Here is a 23967-nt window from a genome sequence, read left to right as displayed (position 1 = left end):
TCTACATCGGATGAGCAGAGCCCGCGCTCTGCTCTAAGCAGAATTTATTGCCTATTTTTTTGTCCCCAAGCCTTTAAGTCCTTGCTCAGGGTGCTCAATGGCGTTTCCGGCTCATTTTTTCTGACTGGGCTCACTTTTTGACTATACCCCTGATAATTCCCCCATTTTTCCCAGTAAATAAAATTTCCCCGACGATTCCCGGTTTTCCCGGTCGTTCGACACCCTGCATAAGCGCCTAACAAGCGCCAGCTTGGCCACCCCTGCCATACAGCGAACAGCTGCACATGGGAAAGCAAACTCTGTCAGAAAGCAGCGGGAGCACTCGTGCACATAAAGTAGAAAAACAGGCAAGAAGCAGAGGGGGAGAGCAGCAAGTCAGAGAAAATAGCGTGCTTCGGCGGAAGTACTAAAATGCAAGTCAGCAAGGGCAAAGCTGTGATGCGTGACTACAATCCATGAGATGTTCAATTGCTGTAGCTTTGGCAGCGCTTCTTTTCGGAAATATTGCTTCCAATGAGGAGATGACAGGTGCACCAAAAAGTGTTGAATGGAGATTCATACTATTGTGTAAAATGATACAGCGGCATCTCTAATTATTGTTGTTGCATTAAAAACTTTAACGGTGTTAGCTTAATTTAATGTGACTGATATTTCTCAGACCACAGCCTGTAGCACACACAGTACGGAAAGGATAATGGTTTTCTTATAAACTACTAGAATTCGGGGTTTGCTGCCTTGTAGCAATTGGCTCCTTGAGGCTTACGCAGCTTGTCATGCATAACATGATTGCATTATTGATCATGCCACCACAGTGTGCCATCCCACATTGAGGCATCTGTGAGAATGGGTGCCTGCCATTCACAGCGGTGACCATGCCACGTGACGGCACCCTGCCAGCTATGGCTCGCAGACTGTGAGGTTCCTCAAACCGACATCGATAGTTAATTGTATTCTTGAATAGCGCTGGAGGCACGCACTGCCATACCTTTCCAAAACCTTTATCATGTTTCTAGCGACTACACAAGCAAACAATGGCTTCTCTACAGATGCCATTCATGATGACTTTGTCCTTCCTTACGCACAAATGAAGAGCCAGAGCACAACAAGCTATAATTCCTTAAATCTACAGACGGGCCCACACCAAAATGAAGACAATGCAAGCCTTGCTGTTCCCTTACCTGCTCTTTTACCTTCTCGAATCTGTGCATTTTTCACTAAGATATCTTCTAATCGCCTTAGCACGTTGCACTGCTTGATCCATTAGTATTTGATGTTCGACAAGACGTCCAATGAAGAAGTCTAAAGAAAAATTGCATTGAGTGTGAAAGGTCAAACTTTTTACTTGCTAATACTAAGCAAGATATAAAAGTGTGAACAGCAGCAGAAGTACTTATTTGCACAATGTTTCCAAAGGAGAGAGAGAGGACTTCTCTCGCGATGTCATGTAATTAAAAATCTCTGCTTCTGTTCATACTTTTGTATCTTGTTTTGACTTTATCTTGGTGAAAAGTATTTACAAGATCACTGGCTATCTCCAAAACAACTCCAACAATATCAAAAGTTACATGCGGCTATAAGATGCGGTAGTTTATGTATAGGACTTCGTGTTTTCGGAGTTTATATTTCGCGAAATTCGGGGGGTGTTTTTCGGAGTTTATCTTTTAGCGAAAATTCGGTGTTTATCGGAGTTTATTTTTCGTAAATCCCCGATTCTCCGAAATTCAAATATTAATTTCGGAGTGCTTCCTATTAAAAAATAATTAATAATAACCGGATGCAAACGTATGCCAGATAAAAAATAAAACGCGCTTGTGTCAATTGAGATTTTTTCAGTTGAATTTGGCGTGTGTGTCATTGGCATTACTAATTTGTCCCACGACAAAAGTCGCACACAAGTGTGGCTTCGATAAACATCGATAGCTTAAAATCAATAAACTGCCCGAGGTAGCCCAAAGGAAGCTCGTAGTCATCCCATCAATCTATCCCGCGGCCACGCGAGGTGGAGTGGTTAAGGATGTAATAGAGAAGTTTCAACTGCCCCTCTTCCCTATTTTATACAATCTCTATGGTCCGTAGCTTTCACTGTTACCCCCAGAAACATACCCTCTCCTTTCTCTAAATCCCAAACTCCATGGCCCAACTGGAAACCAAAAGAGTGGGTTTTGTCGTGACACACATGGTACGATGACATGTTTCCGTGAACCAACCTTGACGAGACAAGCCGCAAGACCCCCTTTTGACAACGGTCCGAGGCTTTAAAGATAATTATGGTGTCATCTTCCCAGGACCATTAATCCCGCGCTGCTCAAATTTAAAAAAAAAAAATACTTTTTTTTTCTTTTTTTTTTGCGGGGGGGGGGGGGGGGGGGGTGGCATGGGCACATCACAATTCGGAGTTTATCGGATAACTCCGAATTGAGAATAATTTTACCGGCGGGTGTTTTTCGGATTTATCCGAAAACACGGAGCCCTATTTATGTACCATTCAGAACCTTTTACTGCGTTCCTACGTCCGAGGCTTACGGACCCTAAGCAAGAAGATTGGCCGCTGTCAAAAAATGAATAATCCTTATTTTATGCAGTTATGAGGAGAAATGGGCAGTTGAAAGTGAAGGAGAATGCAAGTTCATTGATGCACTTTTTGCGTAAACCAGCATGTTTCAACAGAAACTCGTACCAACAGAAAATACCCACAAGCATTGCTGTTGTCGCTGTTTTTACTACTATGACAGTTAACATGACTGTTCCAGTGTGTTGCAGCTCGGAGCATGGGGGGGGGGGGGGGGGGGAGAGAGAGTTTGTGCTGCATAATTCACAAATCTTCCCAAGTTGGATTTTTTTCTATCGTACCGAGGTGCACTGATATCCCGTTATGTTGAGGGGATGGTGAACTAAAATAAGCATTTAATGTGGCTTTACACACCCCAGAACATCGCTCATACAGCGATATCCCCCAATGGGCAGTCATATTTTTGAAAAGGGTGCTACTGAGCAAAGAATCTGACGTAGCTATTCTGGTGGAGCAGTTAAGAATGAGATGAAGTGCCCTCATGCCTTTGTTCCTAGCTTCGGCTACCCTCCTCGAGGGTATGAAGCAAAGAGGAGGAAATAAGAATTCTAGTCTCGTGCAATTGCATCCCTTATTATACTCTGTTTCACCTTATGTTTTACCGCAGAGAAGGCTACAAGCGCGAGCTCCTTGCTCTAGGGCACGTCCTTGGCACATCTAGGTGGCACAGGCTCTCGTGCGTTCAAAGCAGCTCCCAACGCTATGAGCTCGCGCTTCTAGCCTTCCCTGCGGTACAACATCAGGGGAAACGGAGTATAGGGGCGAAGCTCCTTAGGGGCTAGCCATGTCCGTATGTCCGTCCGCCGTCGGGTGCACGTGCTCCTGCTTGTGAGCTCACGAGCACGTGAGCACGTGCTCCTGTGCTCGTGTAGGGAAAAAAACGCATCTCCACGTGGTGATTGATGTTGATTGAGGCGAAGCTCTGGTGGTGCTTGTCTGTGTAGACAATGAGCCGCAGCATGCCGAGCCTTTCATTCGTTTTCATCTATGTCGGAAAGAAAATGTGTGGTATGGAACGTGGTTATATACGCATTTGAGCATTTGACTGCAGCGTGACATGGATGAAAAGGAACGAAAGGCTCGGCGTGCTGCGGCTCAGCGTCTACGCAGATAAGCACCACCAGAGCTTCGCCCCAATCAACATCATTCACCACGTGGAGACGCGGTTGTTTTTTTCCAAAAATACAACCCTCCGTGCGAGATATCGATGTAAAAGTGATATTGAGAAGTTTGTTGCGTCCTACCTTATTTGGTAAAAATACAAAGTTCGGTTCAGCATCCCTTTAAGTCCATGCTCCTTTAATCCTGCTGCAATCCTCAGATTCATACTCCAAGACCAATGACTAAACAGCACACAAGAACAAGAAGGGTCGTAACTATCGAAAAGCTGCACAGCCACTTCCGGATGTAGAGTTACAATACGAGCATTAGCATGGGCACGAGCTGCAAAGGTACTAATTCTTCGAAAAAAGAGTTAATAAATGCAGCCTATAAAAGCATGTGATCGGAGAGGGTAAAGCAAATCAGTCGGTAATAATACGAAGTGCATCTTTGAATCTTTCGCTAGAGCAAGGTCTGCTGATATTCGGTTTCAGACAAGACACTGAACTAGAGGAGGGGTAATGAGCTCAGCGAGCGCTCACAGCTGCCGCACTCCATGTCGACGGCGCCACTAAAGCATGTTCTGGATAGGCTCTATGAACCGGGCAGCCAGGGCGGCTCGCATTGCATTTGCTGCGTGATTAAACACTAATTCGGCATGACACTCTATCGGCCACAAACGACAGCAAACATGGCGTAAAGCATACCTGCCAATTCTTCCGAAGTTTTCGTAAAATGTATGAATTGGGGCTAATTTTATGATTTTACGAATCTTGCTTCAAATCTTACGAAAAATATACCTTTTTAATTTTTGTTTTTTGTTGTTGTTTGTGTAACTCCGTTGTTGGCGGTATCTTGCACCGCCACAAGAGGACGATAGGTACCGTCCACAGCAGCGTCGTGGTTTTTACTCTCCGTCTATCCGGTGGCCATGGATCCAAAACCAATCCAAAGCTCAAAGCTTTTGTTAGTGTGTTCGGGGGTGCACGGGTGCACGTTGGTTCGGCGTGTTCAGACGTTGTTGAGCCAGGTTGTTTCGGCCAGTTTCGAGGCGAGAAGTACGGCGTCTGTGTTTGTTGCACGTGTAACTGTAGCATTCTCCTGGTCACTGTGGCTTTGCGGCGCAATGCCGAACTCCAAGCCTCAAAAAGAGGTACTTTCAGGTGTTCCAGAAGTCCTACACGTCAAAATTTCCAAAAAGCGAGAGAAGTTTGGATTTTGTAGCACGTGCACGTGTGATGTAACCCCGCAGGGGGCACCTGTGAAAGCAGGTGTTTGGAGAGTGGCGTCTCCACGGACCCCGAGCCATGCGGGTTCGCCCGCCCACGTATGGCTGTGCGTGGCTTTCTCGTGTCTGAGGAAAAGGGCATCCTGGTGGTTGAGCCGAGCCCGGGGTAGGTTTGGACCCTTCGGGGCCCCCCGGGCGAGGCAATACACCGCTTCGGCCCCCGCTTCTCATAGACGGGAGTCCTGGTAAGGCCCGGCCAGGATGATTCAGCCTAGTCGCCACTTCTACTATCCCCTCCTCTCTTTCACCCTTGTCTTCTCCTTCTTTTCACTCTTCTCATTTCTCTTCTTTCTTTTTTCAACTCCTTTGGCGGCAAGGGCTAACCTTGGGTGGCGACAGACTCCTTGTCCAGAACCACACTTGGGTATAGTACCTGGGCAGTGCTAGTAGCGTAACGTCTCCAGCAAAGCCCTGTTTGTTATGGTGCGTTACCTATTCCCGTGTTGGGCTTCGTGGTGGGCGGCACACCACAGGTTCTGAAGACTCTCCGCCTCTTATGGCTTCCCCCTCCTCCAAACCGAACACGGCGCGTGCCCCTAAAAGGGGTTGCTCCGTACTTACTTTCGAAAAAGCATCCGAACCGCCAAAGTTTCCAAGATTTTTTGTCATTCAAGCCCTAGATGAAGAAAAGCCACTGGCTAAGCTCTCGCCTTTTCTAGTTTCAAAATGTCTTGATGCCATTATTGGATAAGCTTTCAAGGCGAAAAAGCTTTCTGGTAACCTTCTTGTCGAGGTTGAAACAGAAGTTCAAAGCAGGACGCTTCTAAAACAGACATGTCTAGGCGAACACCAGATAAAGGTAAGCCCACATCGGACACTGCATAGTGTTCGAGGTGTTATTTCTGAGCCTGATCTGATAGATTGCACTGAGGATGAAATTCTGGCTGGACTCCAGAAACAGGCAGTGGTGGCCGTCAAGCGGATCACCATCCGTAAAGACGGGCAGGAGCAGCCAACCAAGCATTTGATCCTGACTTTTGAACTGCATACGCTTCCTACGACCGTTAAAGCTGGTTACCTACACTGCAAAGTCCGGCCTTTTATCCCCAACCCACAAAGGTGTTTCCGGTGTCAGCGCTTCGGGCATGGCTCGCGAAACTGTTGGGGCCGTGAAACTTGTGCAAAGTGTGGCAGCAACGACCATGTTGCTGACATTTGTGAGAATACTCTCAACTGTGTTAACTGCCAAGGCAACCATGCTGCTTATGCTAGAACATGCCCACAATGGAAGCGGGAAAAAGAAATCCTAACCCTTAAAGCACAAAAGAATATTACCTACCAAGAGGCAAAACAACAGTATTCCTTTTTCGCAAAAGGAACGTTTGCGCAGGCGGTGCAAAGGGGACCAGCACCGCGAACAGAATCGAAGGCCACTCAGGTCTCTCCTGAGGTCCTGGCAGTGGCTCTTCAGTCCCCAACCCCCCAGCAGCGGCAGCAGCTTCCCCTGGTTTCTGGAGGAAGCGCACCAGCTGCCTCTCGACCACGGGACAGGCAGGGAGCCCCCCTAGCTGTCTCCACTCCAAGGTGTCCCCCCAGGGAGAAGGAGCGAGAGTCTTGCCCCAACTCACGGGAGAGGGCCTCGTCCAAGGAGCGGCATCACGCCGCTCCTTCAACAGCTGAGGGGCGGGGACGGATGGAGTTGGGCGACGTTCAGCCCAGCACCTCCACTGCTGCCCCTTTGAGTGAGGGCGGTCGTGGCCGGGGAGTCCGGCCCTGTACCTCGACTTTGCCCAAACCTACACAACAAGCCTCGTCTCAAGAGGTGGAGGCGAGGGACGAGGCCACCGAACCTTCCGCTCTTTCGTCCGATCAGGACGATATGGAATGGGAGATTTCTAAAACAAAGAAAAAAACGAAAAAACCAGTAATACCTCCAAAGTAGTTTCCTCTGGGAACGTCATCCCAAGACCAGAGTAGTTGATTGTATTTTTATACTTGCATCTCTTTTACATAATAATGCCTCCACTTGTTCTACAATGGAACTGTCGAGGTCTTGCAAATTATGATGATATTACTGATATACTAGAGGAACACAGTCCCGTTGCCCTCTGTTTGCAAGAGACTCACCTAAAAGAGAGTCACACAAATGTCCTCACCCACCTGAAAATTCCCATTAAATCCAATTGGAATTCCAACTGGTTTTAACTGGAACCAATTGGTTTTAGTGGGTTCCAGCTTGAACCACACTGGCCAATGGGTCTCACCAATTGGAATTATTTTTCCAGTTGCAACCTGAATGGGTTCCCAATGGTTCCCATTGGTTCCCGTTAGTTCCCATTGGCAGTGACCAATTGGTTGTCCAAAAACCCAATTGGTACCAATAAGTCACCAATTGGTACCAATAAGAAAATTCCAATTGGAACTTAATGGGAATTTTCAACTGGGCAGGCATTTCCAAGTGTTTCGGAAAGATCGGCAGCATTCAAGCCATCCATCCGGAGGTTCTGCTGTCGTTTTGCAACGCTCTGTACCATGTTTGGAAGTACCCTTAAACACTGAACTAGAGGCCGTTGCTACCCGTATACTGACTAACCGATTGATTACTATTTGTTCAGTATATATACCTCCAAACTACCAGCTTAAGTATGAGGAACTTAAATTACTTTGTGATCAGCTTCCTTCTCCTTTTGTGCTTGTGGGTGATTTTAATGCTCATAATCCTCTCTGGGGAAGTGGACGAAAAGATACACGAGGAGCACTTATTGAACGTTTTTTACTGTCATCAGGATTATGTTTGCTCAACTCGAAAGAATCTACACATTTTTCATCAGGAACACGTACATTCACATCAATTGATCTTTCAATTGTGCATCCCACATTATTTCCTTTTCTAACATGGAAAGTCATTCCTAATCCATATGGCAGTGATCATTTTCCCATTATTTTAGACTTTCACAATCACCCTATTACGCTTCCAACTCGGACACCTAGGTGGAAGATTGACAAAGCCAATTGGACACTTTTCAAACAATCCTCTGTTTTAGCTATTACATCTCTCCATCAACTTTCTATTGAAGAGGCAGTAGACCATATTACAAAGCACATATTGGAAGCTGCTATGATCGCAATACCCATGACATCCACTCACCTTCCCAAACGACCGAAGCCATGGTGGAATGAAGATTGCCAAAAGGCTAAAAAGAAACAAAACAAAGCATGGGGCATTTTTAGACGGTACCCTACACCGAGTAACCTTGTTACTTTCAAGAAAACGAAGGCTTCTGCGCGATTTGTTCGCAGGCTGTCTAAAAGACATTGTTGGATGAAGTATTCGTCATCTATAAATAGTCAGGCGACACGAAAGGAGGTATGGGATCGAGTCCACAAAATAAATGGCTCCTACCATGCTTTTTCCATTCCTCTTTTGACAAAAAAATGGAATATGCCCTGAAAGCCTCGAAGAACAGGCAGACATTCTTGGTGAACACTTCGAGTTCGTTTCCAGCTCAAGGAACTACACGCCTACTTTCCTTCGACACAAAGTACAGGTAGAAAAAAGGTCAGTAAATAGTTCGAGTGGCTATCAAGACCCATATAATGCTCCACTTACGTTGCATGAACTTGAAATGGTTCTTCATTCCCCTAAGCATACTGCACCTGGCCCAGATGGAATTCATTACATTATGCTTCAACATCTTCATCCTTCAACTGTTCACCTCATTTTATATCTTTTCAACAGAATTTGGTCTGAAGGCCACTTTCCAACTTCTTGGAAGGTGGCCTTTGTAGTACCCTTGCTTAAACCAGGAAAGGATCCTTCTAGTGCTTCTAGTTATAGGCCTATTGCATTGACTAGCTGTTTATCAAAAACTCTGGAACGAATAATTAACAGAAGGCTTATGCATTATCTTGAAACTCACAAAATTCTAGACGGGTATCAATGCGGCTTTCGGTCGGCACGATCCACAGTGGACCACCTGGTTCGCTTCGAGACAGCCGTGAGAGAGGCATTTGTGAACAAACAGCACTGCCTTTCTGTGTTCTTTGATCTGGAGAAGGCTTATAATACTGCCTGGCGATTTGGAATCCTGCAAGACCTCATCAACATCGGTATTTGCGGGAGCATGTTCGGCATCATTAAGAGCTATTTAGAGTGCCGCTCATTTCGTGTGAAACTTGGAACAACTTTCTCTCGGGATTTTGTACAGGAAAATGGTGTTCCCCAGGGTGGTGTACTTAGTGTCACTCTTTTCATTATAAAAATAAACTCCATTGCCCGAGTAATACCTCCTTCAGTTCAATACTCTATTTATGTTGATGACATCCAAGTTTCAGTATCATCATGTAACCGCTCCATATGTGAAAGGAGAGTTCAACTGGCAATCAAGAAATTGACGAACTGGGCTGATACCAACGGTTTGAGGTTTTCCACAGAAAAAACTGTGTGTGTATGCTTTTCTCGCCGGCGAGGAATTTTTCAAGATCCTTCATTAACCATTTATGGACTGCCTATAGCTGTGAAGAGTGAACATAAGTTTTTAGGTCTTCTGTTTGATTCAAAATTATCTTTTGTTTCTCACATTAAGCAGTTGAAGTTGAAATGCACAAAATCACTTAATATCCTAAAAGTATTGTCTCATCAACCTTGGGGTTCTGATAGATTGTGCCTTTTACGCATTTATCATTCAGTGGTTCTCTCCCGTCTAGATTATGGCAGCTTTGTGTATGGCTCAGCTAAAGCATCAGTATTGAAGATGTTAGACCCTATTCATAATCAGGGGCTACGGCTGTCTATCGGAGCATTCCGCACCTCCCCGGTTCCCAGCCTTTATGCGGAGGCCAATGAGGTCTCTCTTGAGAAAAGACGCTTTGCTCTAGGATTTATGTATTCACTCCAAGTAAGGTCTGTTCCCCTCCATCCTGCTCATGATTCTGTTGTAAAAATTAGGTTTCAAAGGACTTTCCAAAATAAGCCAAGTTTTGTTCCTCCTTTTGCCTTGAGAAATACTACGGCAGCAGAGCTCTTTGGTCTGGAGCCCCAACCCTGCGTGACACAGCACAGAAACACTGTAGCTCCTTGGGATTACTCTCTCGTCCATTGTGACTTTACACTGACAAAACACAGCAAGAAAGACACTCCGGACGAAGTGCTGAGGCAAGAGTTCTTCGAACTACAGAGCCACTATCAGCACTACACAAGCTTTTATACAGATGGTACTAAAACTGAATCGTTTGTAGGCTGTGCAATGATTGGACCATCTGTTTCCAAGGTAAAAAGACTGAACCCCTTTGCCACAATTTTAACGGCAGAGTTGCATGGTCTACTTCTTGCTGTTGAACATATCGTTGAGAAGAGGCTACGTCGCTCCGTAGTATACTCAGACTCTTTAAGCTCATTGAAAGCCCTTGTTTCCCTGAATATCCCCACAAACCCGTTGGTTTCACACCTGCAGAGTAAAATAATCTGTGCGATCAAAAACAAATGTGATATTGTGTTCTGCTGGGTGCCAAGTCATGTTGGCATCCCGGGTAATGAGGAGGCAGATCAAGCTGCGCACTCTGCGGCCACACAAATTGTGCACCTTAAAGAAATTCCCCACAAGGATTATCACAAGGTGGTTAGACATTGCATACTACAGAGATGGCAACATGAGTGGGATACTGAGATAAACAATAAGTTGCATATGGTGAAACAACTCTTGAAGGAATGGGAGAGTGCTCGGCACCGTGAACGATTCTACGAGGTGGTACTCTGCCGTCTAAGGATTGGCCATACACGGCTCACACATGGGCATCTTTTGCGGGGTGAAGATGCCCCACAGTGCGAACATTGCCATTGTCCTCTGACTATACTTCATATTTTAATTGAATGCAATGCGTATGGCCTAGAACGCCGTAACCACTTTTCACAGCTTTACAAAGAGCATACTCCCCTACATCTGATGATTTTACTTGGCGATGAACCCCTCATACCACACTCTTGTGTTTTTAACTTTCTCAAAGCAATCGGCTTTCTACACCGACTGTGATTTTACTGTTTTGAACTCATGTCCATTCCTCTTACACTTATACATAGGTCATGTCCATTGTTTTATCCTATCATCTGCTACTAAAGCTCTTTCTTCTCCTTAACCCTCTCCCAGCAATAGTTTATGTACTTGGCGCATTATAGCCTTAGATGCTTTTGCGCCACTAAAACCCAATCAATCAATCAATCAATCAATGTGTGATGTAAGCGTTTCGCACGCTGTCCAGACTGACATTAAGCTGCTCATCGCTTCGCGTAACCCAACCCCCCCCCCCCCCCCTGCAGCGGCAGCGGGACTTTTACGAATATGAAAGTCCACAGGTTGGCAGGTATGGGTAAAGATCAGTTCAGCACAGTTCAGAATGGGAGCCACTTCGCGTTGCCATACTGCCAAACGGCCAAACCGCAAGCCAAACAAACGCGTTGCGGGCCTTCGGAACGCTCGGAACCGGTCCGACCCTCAAGTCTGTATACGACCGCACCGCCGCCGCATACATCCGGGTCTTTTCTATGCTGGCCGCTCGTCGGTGCCTGGTCCCACTACCCCTTTCTAGTATGCTCCGCATTTTCCACCGCTTGGTGGCGGGTATGTCGACTGGTCATTCTTGTTTCCGTACTTGATAAACTGCGTTTGTTTCTTTTCTTGATGTAAAATACTGAACAAAAACCACTTTCATACAAAATTGAAACGGTTCGTGCCACCTATATTTTGTATTTCGACTCAAAGAAAGCTTTTAGCTGCTCTGACCGGTAGTAAGGCCAGGACCAAAGACCTCGCATATCGCGCGCTTTCGGCACCGCGGGTCGTCCCCATAGGTGGAGGAGGTTTCCGCGTCGTCCGGTTAAAATATGACTCCCTGATATTTAGTTTCTCTCCCTGTGCCTGCTGGCTTGCCCGAACCCCAAGAGACAGAAAAACCGCAAAAAAGTTAGACCCTTAAATATGATTGCAGGGCCCCTTTAAAGGTACACTAATAGCATTTCTGACATTGTCTGTCCTTTGTGCACTCATTCTACAGGCTCTAAGCATTCTAGGAATCCAAAAAGTATGCTCGTGTGACGTCTATCTGTTTTACCAAAATCGTGATCGAAGTTCATGCCACACCCCTTTTGGAGAGGAACTGGCGCACAGAACTCAGCGAAGGTGCCGGTGACATGAGAATGGGCGTGTCAGTTAATCACAAACAGTCTTTCTGAAAGAGGCACCTTGCAATTGGCGGACACGCGCCCGTCATCACGCTGCAGGCAGCTGTGCTGAATTCTCAGAAATGGGCATTGGCACCTGCGCCACTCAGAAATGAGCATGGCACAAACTTCTATCACATTTTTAGTATGGAAGTGGACGTCGCATGGAGCATAATTTTTGGACTTCTAGGATATCCTTGCAGTCTGTAAAATACGCTATCATGAAGAACTTCGGAATAAAAAACAGCGCGAAAAGACGAGGACCAGACCAAGAAGTGACACGGACGTAGCGCTACGTCGCTACGCTACGCCAGCGCTACGTCCGTGTCACTTCTTTGGCCATGGTCCTCGTCTTTTCGCGCTGTTTTTTTTAATTTCGAAGTATGTACCAACTCGCCCAAGCCTCAACTTTATTATGAAGAACACACAATCTTTAGTGCACATTTAAGGGGTAAGTGCAAGGATAGTGTACTCCAGCGTCAGTCTTTGGCAGCGCTCATAACAGTTTAGTGAACGGAGCGCCAAACTCTCGTACTCCGGAGCACGAACATAACGCTTCCACTACCGCATGTTGCATATCAAAGATACCAAGCTAGTAGTCGCTTCCAATGTCTAAACTACTCAACTGCTGCATGAACCAACATCACTTTACCTGACAAACAGACAGACCTCACACAGTGTAACCTGAATCGAACACCCAAAGCACCACTGGACTGGCCTTTTCCCTGTCCCCAAAACTTTGCTTCGATATTTTTCTGCTGTTGATAGCAGAGGGTTGCTGGCAAAATGAATCTTAAAGGCCCTGCCACACTGAGACAACAGTTGGAAAATTCTATCCAGCAACACGAGGAAATTGTGTTGCCGGCGACCCTGTCACATCGTGGCAACAACAGTCCGGCAGCATGTTGCTGCCACCCGGCAAACGTGTTGCCTGATTTGTTGTCCGACCACCCTGTCACACCGCGGTGACGGCAAGGACAACACGGGGAACACTACGCCATTTTGACGGTTTAACTTCGTTCGTGGGTGGCGCGGAGTCGCTGGAAATATGACTCTACAAAGTGCTAGCGCGTTTGAAAGGCCGGAAATTACCACGGGACGACATCAACCAGTGACTGTGATTAGAAAACGACACGGGGAGTATTTTCCATCCTTTATGTTATCAAAATGTTCTTCATTCGCTGACAAAGCACATAGCCCTAACCGAGGAAAGTGACAAGGAAAGTACAAAAAACAGCGCCATCTGTTGAACGCAGCAGAAATCAGCGTCAGCCGCCATCTTGCAAGGTTGGCAGCGGCAGCGCCGATACCAGTTGACATCGCGTGACTGGCGTGCGGCGCGTGCATTTTCGACCACGTGTGTGATGCCTACCTACTGCTGTGTGCCCCTCTGTAAACAGAGTGGGTATTTGGACTCGTCCGGAACAAGGGTACGTACTTATCGATGTTCACGTTATGTTTTGACGGGCTTAGACACGATCGCGCGGCCAACAAAAGTAAAAGCCAGCACTGAGTATTGTGCCTTGCATCCCCTGTTCCTAAGTGCAGTTTGCAGCATTCGTAGTCCGATTCCCTTGTTTCAGCTAGGGAGGAGACTACACACTATCACTGACTGATACTTCCCACACTCCGTGGGTGATTGATGCAATGGGAGTTCTTTTTCTTGCTCCGAAAGCAGGATGCCTTTACGAAGCATGTTCCTGCACTGAACAATAGGAATGTCATGACCCTTTTCATGCAAAAAATGACATGTATGAAGTGCACAAAAAAAGAGGAGAAAACATGCACTTATTTTCAGAAAAATTTTGAAAAATAAACTGTGTCAAAGAAGTCATCATGCTGTCTCTTTAAAAAAACATAGTAATAATGTATAGCATTTTGACGCCGGTGATGTTCGCAAGTTGCTGTCGCGAATGCTCGCATCGCGGCGTGAAAATGACTGCGATTTGAGTCAAAAAGCGACAGGGATCATGTTATTTTGGAGAAGAATCGCAGCGTGGAAAATGGAGTTAAAGAGCGCGAAGCAGCACGAAAGAGCAATTACATTTTGCAATTGCTAGTAGTAGTACACTGTTAGTCAGTACGACTAGCGTAGCGCAATGTACTTATTTGAGGCAGCAACAAAGAAAGTGAACGTATGTGTTCGGCGTGCCTGCCCCCGTAAAAATATTTTTTCGTGGCACAAAATACGCACAACCAACGATCGGCGAGAACCTCAGCAATATCTGTTCGGCGATCGGTTGCTTTTCTCAGCGAGTGACACCTATGCGAATCAAAGCCTGTCGAATTTTGCAATATCAAAGGTGCTCTTACCTTTTTCTCGCGTAGTTTGCCTTCACGGACGACGAGATGACAAACCCTTCCACAAGTAAACTTCTCTCGAAGGAACGCACCGATCGACTCTCGTACAAACGTTCCACTTCGTTCACAGCTGGAAGTTGGGAGATGTCGGTTATCCAACCGGTGATGGGGAAAACCCCGCTTGTAGCCAGGAGCGAGGTAAATAAGAAAGTGTCGTTGGAGAGAGCAGCACCTACAGGCTACAGCCGCACGCACGTCCGGGCGTCCGGAACAACCCTGCAAGATGGTGTCGGTCGATCGTTTACCGAATTTTCACCGTTGCCAGATATTTTGAAAGGGGTCTATATGATCGGGATTTCTGTCCGGCTCGTTCTTTCATGCAGTTCCTATTTCTACTCTAAAATTGAGTTAGCACCGGCCGTGCTTCAAAGCGTCTTTTATCGCGTGGTTTTCGGCTGAACTGAGTGCTTAAAAACTGCAACACCGTCACGATCGGTCTTCATAACAATCGGTCGAATAAATATTTTGCAACGCTGTCTATTTGCCTACAGCATCCTATGTGACCGCTTCATTCCCTAAAACGTCCTGGGTATTTTCGAAACAAATCAGGTGTCTGGTAGCGGCTGTTTCCGGGTTTTAAGCATCAACAATCATGATCAGAGCGGCCGTTTTAATGCTTTAATTTTTTATATCTGATTTCCTAGATTATTTTATTATACTTTATCAGCGGGTGAGTAGGCATGCCATTTTATTTCACTAACAGTAATGTAAGATGGACTCTCGGCAGTTCTAATTTCAACACCAGTCTGAATATTCACGACCGTAGCTGTGACCATTCCGACAATCGCTTTCCATAATTATGCAGTAAAAAGATTTCTCAAATTATTTTAGCTGCACTCCAGCCTTAATTTTTGTTGAATAATGTTTTCCAAGCCTTTATTTGAATAAGACATTATTGAGAGGGAACTAGCTCTGCCATTGAAGCTATCTGTGTTGTTGTGTTGCCGGCCCGAACTTCAGTCAGCCAGTGATCAGGGCAACACACGTCCAACACAAGTTGCCGCTGTTTTTGTTGCCGAAAGCTGTCATACCGAGGCAACATTTTAGTTGTCGTCCTTGTTGTGCTGCTGTTGCCGCGATGTGATAGGCTTGTTGGACATCGTGAGGAGCGAGCAAAAAGTTACCCGACTGCTGGACAGCGTGTTGTGTTGCTATTGCCGTCGTGTTGCCTTAGTGTGACAGGGCCTTTAGAGCACTGATAAATCATAAAAACAAATGTTACTTACCGAGCAACACATTAACCTTTTCTGGTGTCAGGCAGGGGAAGGCCTCTGTTTGCCTTTGAGGCTTTGCTTTGTTTGATATTTTCACCGTAGGGCTTTTCCCCTTCAGGACATCCGTCCCCCGGATCGATATGGCAGCCTCCTTGGTGAAGAGGCTGTCAACCATCTGTCCGTTCAAATCTTCCCACTTTTTCTTGTTCAGCAAAATATTTTGGCCAATGTCAATCTTTGAAAAAAAAAAAGTATTGCTGTCATGAGAAGCAGATGCGGTCTGATAAAATTTAAGGAAGTATGCAACATGGTACCTATCTGAGGAACATTACCTTACCCAAATAGTTACATAGCCACAGGTAAAAAAGGATTACTCTCTGTAGTTGACATACATTAACCACATTTTTGATCAAAATATTTATTCCAGATGAAGTGTTCCACTTTCTGCAGATAAGGGCTTTGTAGTCTTTTTGGCTATGAAACAAACAGTTTGCAGTGTTCCCTGTCAACACACTTAAGCGAAACCCGCAGAGCCGCTGTAACGACGCTGTGGCAGCACGTCGAAGGCTGCTGACGTCGCCAAAAAATGTGTGTTTTTATAGAACGGTGTGGTTTATATACAAACGTTTTTGTGAAAATGTCTGAAAAAAGGGGGTGCGGCTTAATAGTCCAGCAAATATGGTAAATGGTTCGTACTTGGTTTTTACAAATTTTAGATTATAATTTTTTTTCTGTGATCCTGCGAAATTCGTTATTATAAAAATTCTACTGTACTTGCACTGGACCATTAACAGAAAATATGGTCTGTATCTCACCATCACTGCATCAGGTGCAGCTTGTGCCCTGGGGACCACGGGTGGAGGAGTTGCTGGTCGTGTCCCACCAGCTTGAGAAACTTCATCCTGCGAGGCAATCACCCGAGAATATGCAACAGGAGGTCTATTTTGGCTTGGCAATTCATTTGATGCTTTCTAGCTACCTCGGTGGCTCCGAGGCAAAGTGCCAGCCTACAGAGGCCTCATTGGCGAATTCAAATCCCTGACAAGGCACCACAGCCTGTGGATGCTTTCTGAGATCCCTAAAACTGTCGTACTATCTTGTCCTTTCGAACAGATGCACACAACCACATCATCAGATACAGCACAAGACATTGCCTTTTTCAACATTTGGAGGGCTGTCTCCTCATAGCACCCGACTCCCACTTGAGTACTGAGACACCACGGTACTCTCACGATATACTGAAATATAAACAACAAAGCGCATGGCTTTTGGTACATGCTGCACCCCCTGGAGGTCACTCGGGAGCTCGGCTCCCGTGGCACAACTAAGCACGCCACAGGTTTTGATGGCACGCTGCTTGCGGCCCACCACCAAAGCACGCCACACCGTTTCTTCTATTTTTTTTTTCGGGGGGGGGGGGGGGGGGGGGGGGCTATTCATCACAGATAAAGGGCTGCCCTGAACCCATCCATATTTTTCTGCGATCGCCATGCTCGGACATTATGGCAATCCTTGTCCTTTCCATAAATTAGACACCTGACATTGCTAGTCGAGGAAGAACGAGCTATAAAAAATATTTTCAGCATTGGTTAGAATCTAATAACCGTGTGATAAAATAGGCATATTGCTTGTTGTGTAAAGCGAGGCATACAAGTTGGCCACTTGCAAAATGTGATATTTGTTTATATGATTTTTTTTTTTGCTTCGCACTGCTTTTGCCAATAAACTCGTTTTATTTTTTATTCACTCTACAGCTCGTTTGCTTGACCCATGCACGCAAGCTCTTTCACCAGGACCTTCTCAAGGGTCTGAGATGACCCCTTTGAATTAAGTTCTCCCGGTTTTCCACAGATGGAACAAACTGCTTCACATTTAGTTCCTCACTCCCAATATGAGCACAGCGATAACTTAATAAGCTCATTGTGGGTGTGCTCCATGTTGTGTGGATGTGCTCCGTGTAATGTGGGTGTGCTCCGCGTAATGTAGCTTTGTTCTTGGAACAAAAAAAAGGACAGGAAAACTGCTGGGAACTGATGCATCTATGCATCATAATATTTTTGTCTGTAATAATAAACTTCGCTATGTCATTCATATTTCACTGCATCGCTATAATAAATACACCATTAGTATATCGATCCTCCTTTCTGTTCAATCAAACTTCCAGTTACTTCCCCCGCAACATTAGCAGAACATATAGTCCGCGTCTTACCACCACTGCGCCAGGCTCGTCCTGCCCCTTTGGAAGCGCAGGTGGAGTCACGACTGCTGGGCCTCCAGAAGCGTCACCCTGTGATGCCATCACCTGAGGATTTGGAACATGAAGTCTTTTTAGGCATGAGAATTCATTGCATGCTTGTATCCCAGTCAGGGGTAGCCATCTCAATGAATCTGAGGCGAAGTGCGAGCCTACAAACGACCGTTCTCCGAGTTCAAATCCCAGCCAGTGTACCACGATGTGATCAAGGAAGGCGCGGTGCCTTGTAGCCCAAATTTGGGTTGCATGTCATCAATCCTCGTACCTTTGGTGGGGTATGCCAAATTCCCTTCATTGATTTGTCATTTAAAAGCTCCCCAAATTCACCCTTTTTGGGGGTTCACAGCTGACATCGTGATTGTGGTTCTAGCTGATGTCCTGGTAAATGCAGTCTCAACAGTCACCGGCATCAAAGTTGCACTCATGGCTGGCGGACTTGCTGGGACTGATGGCTCGGCAACCAGCGAGTTCAGAGTCCATCAGGCTGGCTCCAACCCGACTTCACCAACTTCAGCTCCCTCCTCAAATTCCAAATAATAAAGGGGAGCAGTGTCTTCTGTTGTGTCCTTCTGGCACCGGTGACAACCTAAAAGACCATGTTATTATCACAGCATAAGAGAATGGAAGTAGCAAGAATAGAGAGTGAAAAAACTTCAAACGACACGCAAATGCCACAAAATATAAATTTCAGTGACAGAAAGTCTCTGTCGGCTGCCAGAACTGCTGTGCAAATGCAAATAAAAAGAAGGCGTATCAGGGTAGAAACATTTGTGATTAAAACATTTTGTCTAACATTTTAAAAATGTTTAGTGCATGTACCACACAGCAACCCCTCCACTGGGGAGTGTGTCTTTAGCTGCACCTCTAAAAATGTGCCAAACACTTCACTTTCTTCGGATGGTTAAGGCAGGCCTACAAATGCATGTCAACTTTTTTGGCTGAGGATCTGGGTGCTGTCAATTGTTAAATAGAAAACAAAACATGCTTAATTTGATTAGCATCTGCCAGATTGCAAATAGTTTCATTGTTTTGGCTGAAAAAAATCTCCATTCTGGTTCTTAAACATTAATGCGTAGAAATGCCACTAAACTTTCAGGCATGCATTAGTTGCGGCATTGCTTGAGAGAGGGAGCGACTATAACTCGGACAACAAGCACACGCTTGCCGAGAGTAAAGCACGGTTCAAACCAAAAAGTATTTTCTTTTTCTGTTTTACTGTTATCTGAACTAGCTATCGGAGCTCAGCCAATCGCAAGGTGGCTCTTCGATAGCAGACAATGGGCATTGTCTGCTATCAGAGGGGTGGCTTGCGATTGGATGACGAGCATTTTTCGTCACTTCAATTTCGCCATGGCCGGATTATGCACTGTTTTTCTTCAGCGGAAAGTTCCGCTAAGGAAGGGGCGTGTTGCGATCTTAAACCACATTTTTGACAAGGAAATAAGCATTGCACAAGCAAGATTTTTTTGTTTTTTAGGATGCTTATGTTTCGTCTCACCCTAGCATAGGCTGTTGTTGGCCACACATGATAACAGCGCGAGCTAATTGCCTTGAATGATGCCTCGGAGATTCCACGAGTGCTCGTGCAGCCCAGCCGCCAGTCTGGGCTACTATCTTGTGTAGCACAACCTTGGCAGCTAGTCTAAGCTAAAGTGAGACGAAGTGTAGAGCCTATAGGAGTTATCTTTGCGCGCTCAACACGATAAATCAAAGAACGAGCTATGTGGAAGGCTAAAGAATGGAGGTACTGGCTGGTCTATTATGCTATGCCCTGTTTTCATAGCATACTTCCACGCCAGTACTTTGTGCACCTCACACTTTTGTGTCAGGCAACATTTCTGCTCGTGCAGAAGACTGTTAGCAGGGCCGACATCAGGACTGCTGAAGCACTTTTGACGCGTTTCCTACAACATGCATCTGCTCTTTATGGTGAAGCTGCAGAAACATCAAACATGCATCGGCTTATGCATTTGCCAAAATGTGTGATGCAGCTGGGTCCCTTGTGGGTTACATCAATGTTCCCGTTTGAGAGTGCAAATGGTGTGCTCCAGCACTTTGTCACCGCTGCGAAAGGTGTCCCTATGCAGGTTGCCGAGAGATGGGTCATGAAGCAGACCCTGGCAAGACTCGGTGATGTGACCCACCTCCGAGCTAGCTTTGACCAACTGTTTCGGACGTTTATGAAGATTCGGGACGTTCCTGAGAACGGTGTTTGAGGTGTTCCACAGGCAGGCTCAATGACCGTTGCTGTGCATTGTCTTCTTGAGTGTCACTTTGGCCAGGTACCCACTCTTGAAAGGCACTTGAGAGCAAGGGTACAGGGCTTTAAAGTCCACAGCTGCGAGTACACGCGCCCGAAGAAGACGTGCGCATAGTTTGTAAAGATGCGAGATGGCACATACTGCGAAATTCAGACTATTTACAGAAACACATCAAGCAGTGCCATTTTTTTTTTGTAAAAGCCTCATTATTGAAGGCTTTGGAACTGCTAGTGCCAAGTACTTGCACAAGTGTATTGCCGCGCGCAAGGTCACGGACTTGTAGAAGGTTCTCTTTTATTCTTTCTGCGGACATAACTTCTATCGTTTAATCCCTGCTTTTGTTTTTTCTCGAAAGTGCATGTTCATTCTCGCCCCGAGCGCGCTACGCTCGAACCTTCTCCGCCAAATCTTCGAGATAGTGACTCACTCTAGATAAAAGGCCTCCGGCGACTTTGTCGAGTCAGTTTTTGCCCCAGCGTTCGACTCTGCTCTTTCCCCGACTTCGACGCCCGCGACGCTCTGCTGTTATCTTTTGTTTCCTTTTTCTTTTTTTGGGCACAAGTTCACCCTTATTAAACGTTTCAGTTTCGCCAGTTATTCTCTGTTTCCTCGCCCTTTCATTCGCGACATTTTGGTGGAGGTGCGGGGTACCGCATGTCCGTGCAGCGCACCCTTCCAAGTTCCCGCAGTACAAGTCCGAACCCACGCTCCGGAGGACCCGACGAAGACCAGATCGAGACCCGATCAAGTCGCCGCATCCAAGGTCTGCTCCCGGAACACGGACTTCTGCCACCCACGACCAAGCCGAAGACGACGATGGCCAACCAGGCGCAGACCCTGGCCGCTTCTGCCGTCGTGTACCTGCCGGTCGCACCCAGGACTCCAACGCCTTTCCACGGAGACGTCCACGAGGACATTGAAGACTGGCTGCAACACTATGAACGTGTAGCCCGCCACAACGAATGGACGACTGAGCAATGCCTCCACAATCTCTACTTTGCACTCGAAGGGACAGCGAGGCATTGGTTTGAAAACCACGAAGCGTCCTTCACTACGTGGGAGTCCTGCGCCGCCGAGTTTAAGCGAACTTTCCTCAACCACCACCGTCGGCAGCGAGCAGAGGACCTTCTTCAAACAAGGGTAGGGCCCCAACGAAAGCGTGACAAGCTTCGTAGAAGATGTCATGCGCCTATGCGCCCGAGCCGATCCGGAGGCAGCCGAAGAGAAGAAGCTTCGCGTCCTTATGCGTGGCGTGAAGGCTGAAATTTTTGGGGGCCTTGTCCGCAATCCCCCGACAACCGTCGACGGTTTTGTGGCTGAATCCACTAACATCGAGCGAGCGCTGTCGGCCCGAGCAAGCCATTACCATCGACTCGCCGGCGTGCCTGCTCCTCCAACCGCCGCATCTTGCCTGAACACCACCGGTGTCGACGGCCTTCGGGAAATCGTCCGCGACGTCGTCCGGGAGGAGCTCCGGAAGCTGCTACCCACCGCTAACCGACCCGCTTCGCTCCCCATCGCCGAGGTCGTACGGGAAGAGGTGCAGAGAGCCATTCAGCCAGAGGCTCCCAGAAGCGTAGCAGTCCCCGAAGAACCGGCGCTAACTTACGCCGCAGTGGCCCGACGGCCACCGCTTCCTCCTCGCGCCTATGTCGCGCCGTCCCGACGTCTGCCTCCTGCGCCGCCGCACGACCGACGCCACGACGACCAGGTCCAGTACGCCTGCCAGGCGCCTCACGCACCCCGGTAGACCGACGATGTGTAGAACGCCCGACCGACGTCTTCTGTGCTTCCACTGCGGGGAAGCACACCACACCTACCGCCGATGCCCATACCGACGACTCGGGCTGCTCGGGTTCCACCCGAACGACCCGCGCCCCCGGTATGGTGAACGCCCTCGGGAGATTAACGAGTACCTGCGACGACCACAGTCCCCCGAGCCTGGGCACCGCTGAGAGCCCCGGTCGCCGTCGCCCCGACGTCCAGCTTCGCCGATGCACCGACCCCGACGTGAAAGCCTGTCCACCCTCGCACCTCGTCGGGGAAACTAGGCGCGGCAACCCCTGGAGGTGGAGTTGCCAAAGACGACTGACGCCAAGAACCTCCACGAACTTCGGAGGGCCCCCACTCAAACACCACCAGAGACCGAGACGACGCTTCTGTAACAGTAAAGAATAACCTAAACATCGTTATCGACGGCCACGACGCGTCGGCTCTCGTCGACACCGGAGCTGACTACTCCGTCCTGAGTGGAAGGCTCTCCCAACGCCTTCGGAAAGTGACGACGCCGTGGGATGGCCCACAGATACGGACCGCCGGGGGACATCTTACCACGCCAGTCGGAAGATGCACTGCTCGCGTCGAGATTCACGGCGAGACGTGTCCGGTAAAGTTCGTCGTTCTACGAGACTGTGCGAGAGACATTATACTCGGAATGGACTTCTTGTGCGAATACGGCGTCATTATCGACCTGGAAACCAACGAGTTGAGGCTGCGGAAACCTGTCGTAGTGCCCGAGGATGACAAAGCTACGACAGCCACGTCAGCTACAGTGCGTGTAATCTCCGACCACGTAAGCTTGCCACCACGCTCGAGTGTACTTGTGCCTGTCGTGACCGAAAAAGGCATCTGCGGAGAAGCTTTGCTGGAAGGTAGCGTTGAACTGTTATTACCAAGAGGGATCGGCGTCACAAGAGGCATCGCGGAGCTCCAATGTGAACGCACGATTGCACTCGTAACGAGCTTCCGACAGGAGGCTCAGCACCTTACGAAAGGCACCGCCGTGGGTCACGCCGAGGAACTCCCGACTCAGCCGCTATCGCCGGAGTGTCAGAAGACCTCCCCTCGTGGCCACACGAGACAACGCCGCCTTCGCAGTTCGACATCAATCCAACCCTGCCTACCCCACAACGGCGACAACTCAGTGATCTTCTCGCCGAGTTCAGGGAGTGCTTCTCCACGTCGTCAAAGGTACGCCAAACGACGGTTGCGAAACATCAAATTGTTACTGATGACGACGCACTTCCCGTTCATCGATCGCCGTACCGTGTTTCGGTGAAAGAGAGAGAAGTCATCCAGAAGCAAGTTGAAGAGATGCTTGACAACGACATCATCCAGCCCTTAAACAGTCCGTGGGCTTCACCGGTGGTCCTGGTGAAAAAGAAGGACGGGACTCTTCGGTTCTGCGTGGACTATCGCCGACTGAACGCCGTAACGAAAAAGGACGTCTACCCGCTGCCCCGCATCGACGACACTCTGGACCGGCTGCGCCACGCCCGATACTTTTCGTCGATGGACCTGAAGAGTGGGTACTGGCAGATCGAGGTCGACGAACGGGATCGTGAGAAGACTGCCTTCGTCACGCCGGATGGACTGTGCGAATTTAAAGTGATGCCGTTTGGACTGTGCACAGCACCGGCGACTTTCCAGCCCGTAATGGATACCTTCCTCGCAGGCTTGAAATGACAAAGCTGTCTCGTCTACCTCGATGACGTCGTGGTATTCGCAAGCGACTTCAACGAGCACCTGAGACGTCTGCGAGCCGTGCTACAAGCTATCCAGAATGCTGGACGGACGCTCAAGCCGTACAATTTCTGGCAGAAGCCCTCGGCTTCCGAGTTGGGGACACAGGCAGGGATGCTGTGTGCTGGACCAGTGCGGACTTAAATCGCGCTGCAGTGGCACTGCAGCCCAGCTGCAGCGATGCAGTCGAGAGGACTAAAAGGAGGCTGGAGGACTGGTGGCGAAGAATGCAACAGTAGTGCAA

The 23967-nt window shown here is 47.7% G+C and overlaps 2 pseudogenes; one reads left to right on the top strand and one right to left on the bottom strand.

Annotated features, from left to right (window-relative positions):
- Positions 1 to 1186: 1186 nt before the first annotated feature.
- LOC120846163 lies at positions 1187 to 18965 on the bottom strand (annotated as a pseudogene).
- A 663-nt stretch (positions 18966 to 19628) lies between these two features.
- LOC120846164 lies at positions 19629 to 23867 on the top strand (annotated as a pseudogene).
- The last annotated feature ends 100 nt before the right edge of the window (positions 23868 to 23967 follow it).

This window comes from Ixodes scapularis, unplaced genomic scaffold (assembly GCF_016920785.2).
Source record: "Ixodes scapularis isolate PalLabHiFi unplaced genomic scaffold, ASM1692078v2 PGA_scaffold4__175_contigs__length_147842914, whole genome shotgun sequence".
NCBI lineage: Eukaryota > Metazoa > Arthropoda > Arachnida > Ixodida > Ixodidae > Ixodes > Ixodes scapularis.
Note: the sequence above shows the minus strand (reverse complement) of the source record. Positions and strands in the feature narration are given on the sequence as shown.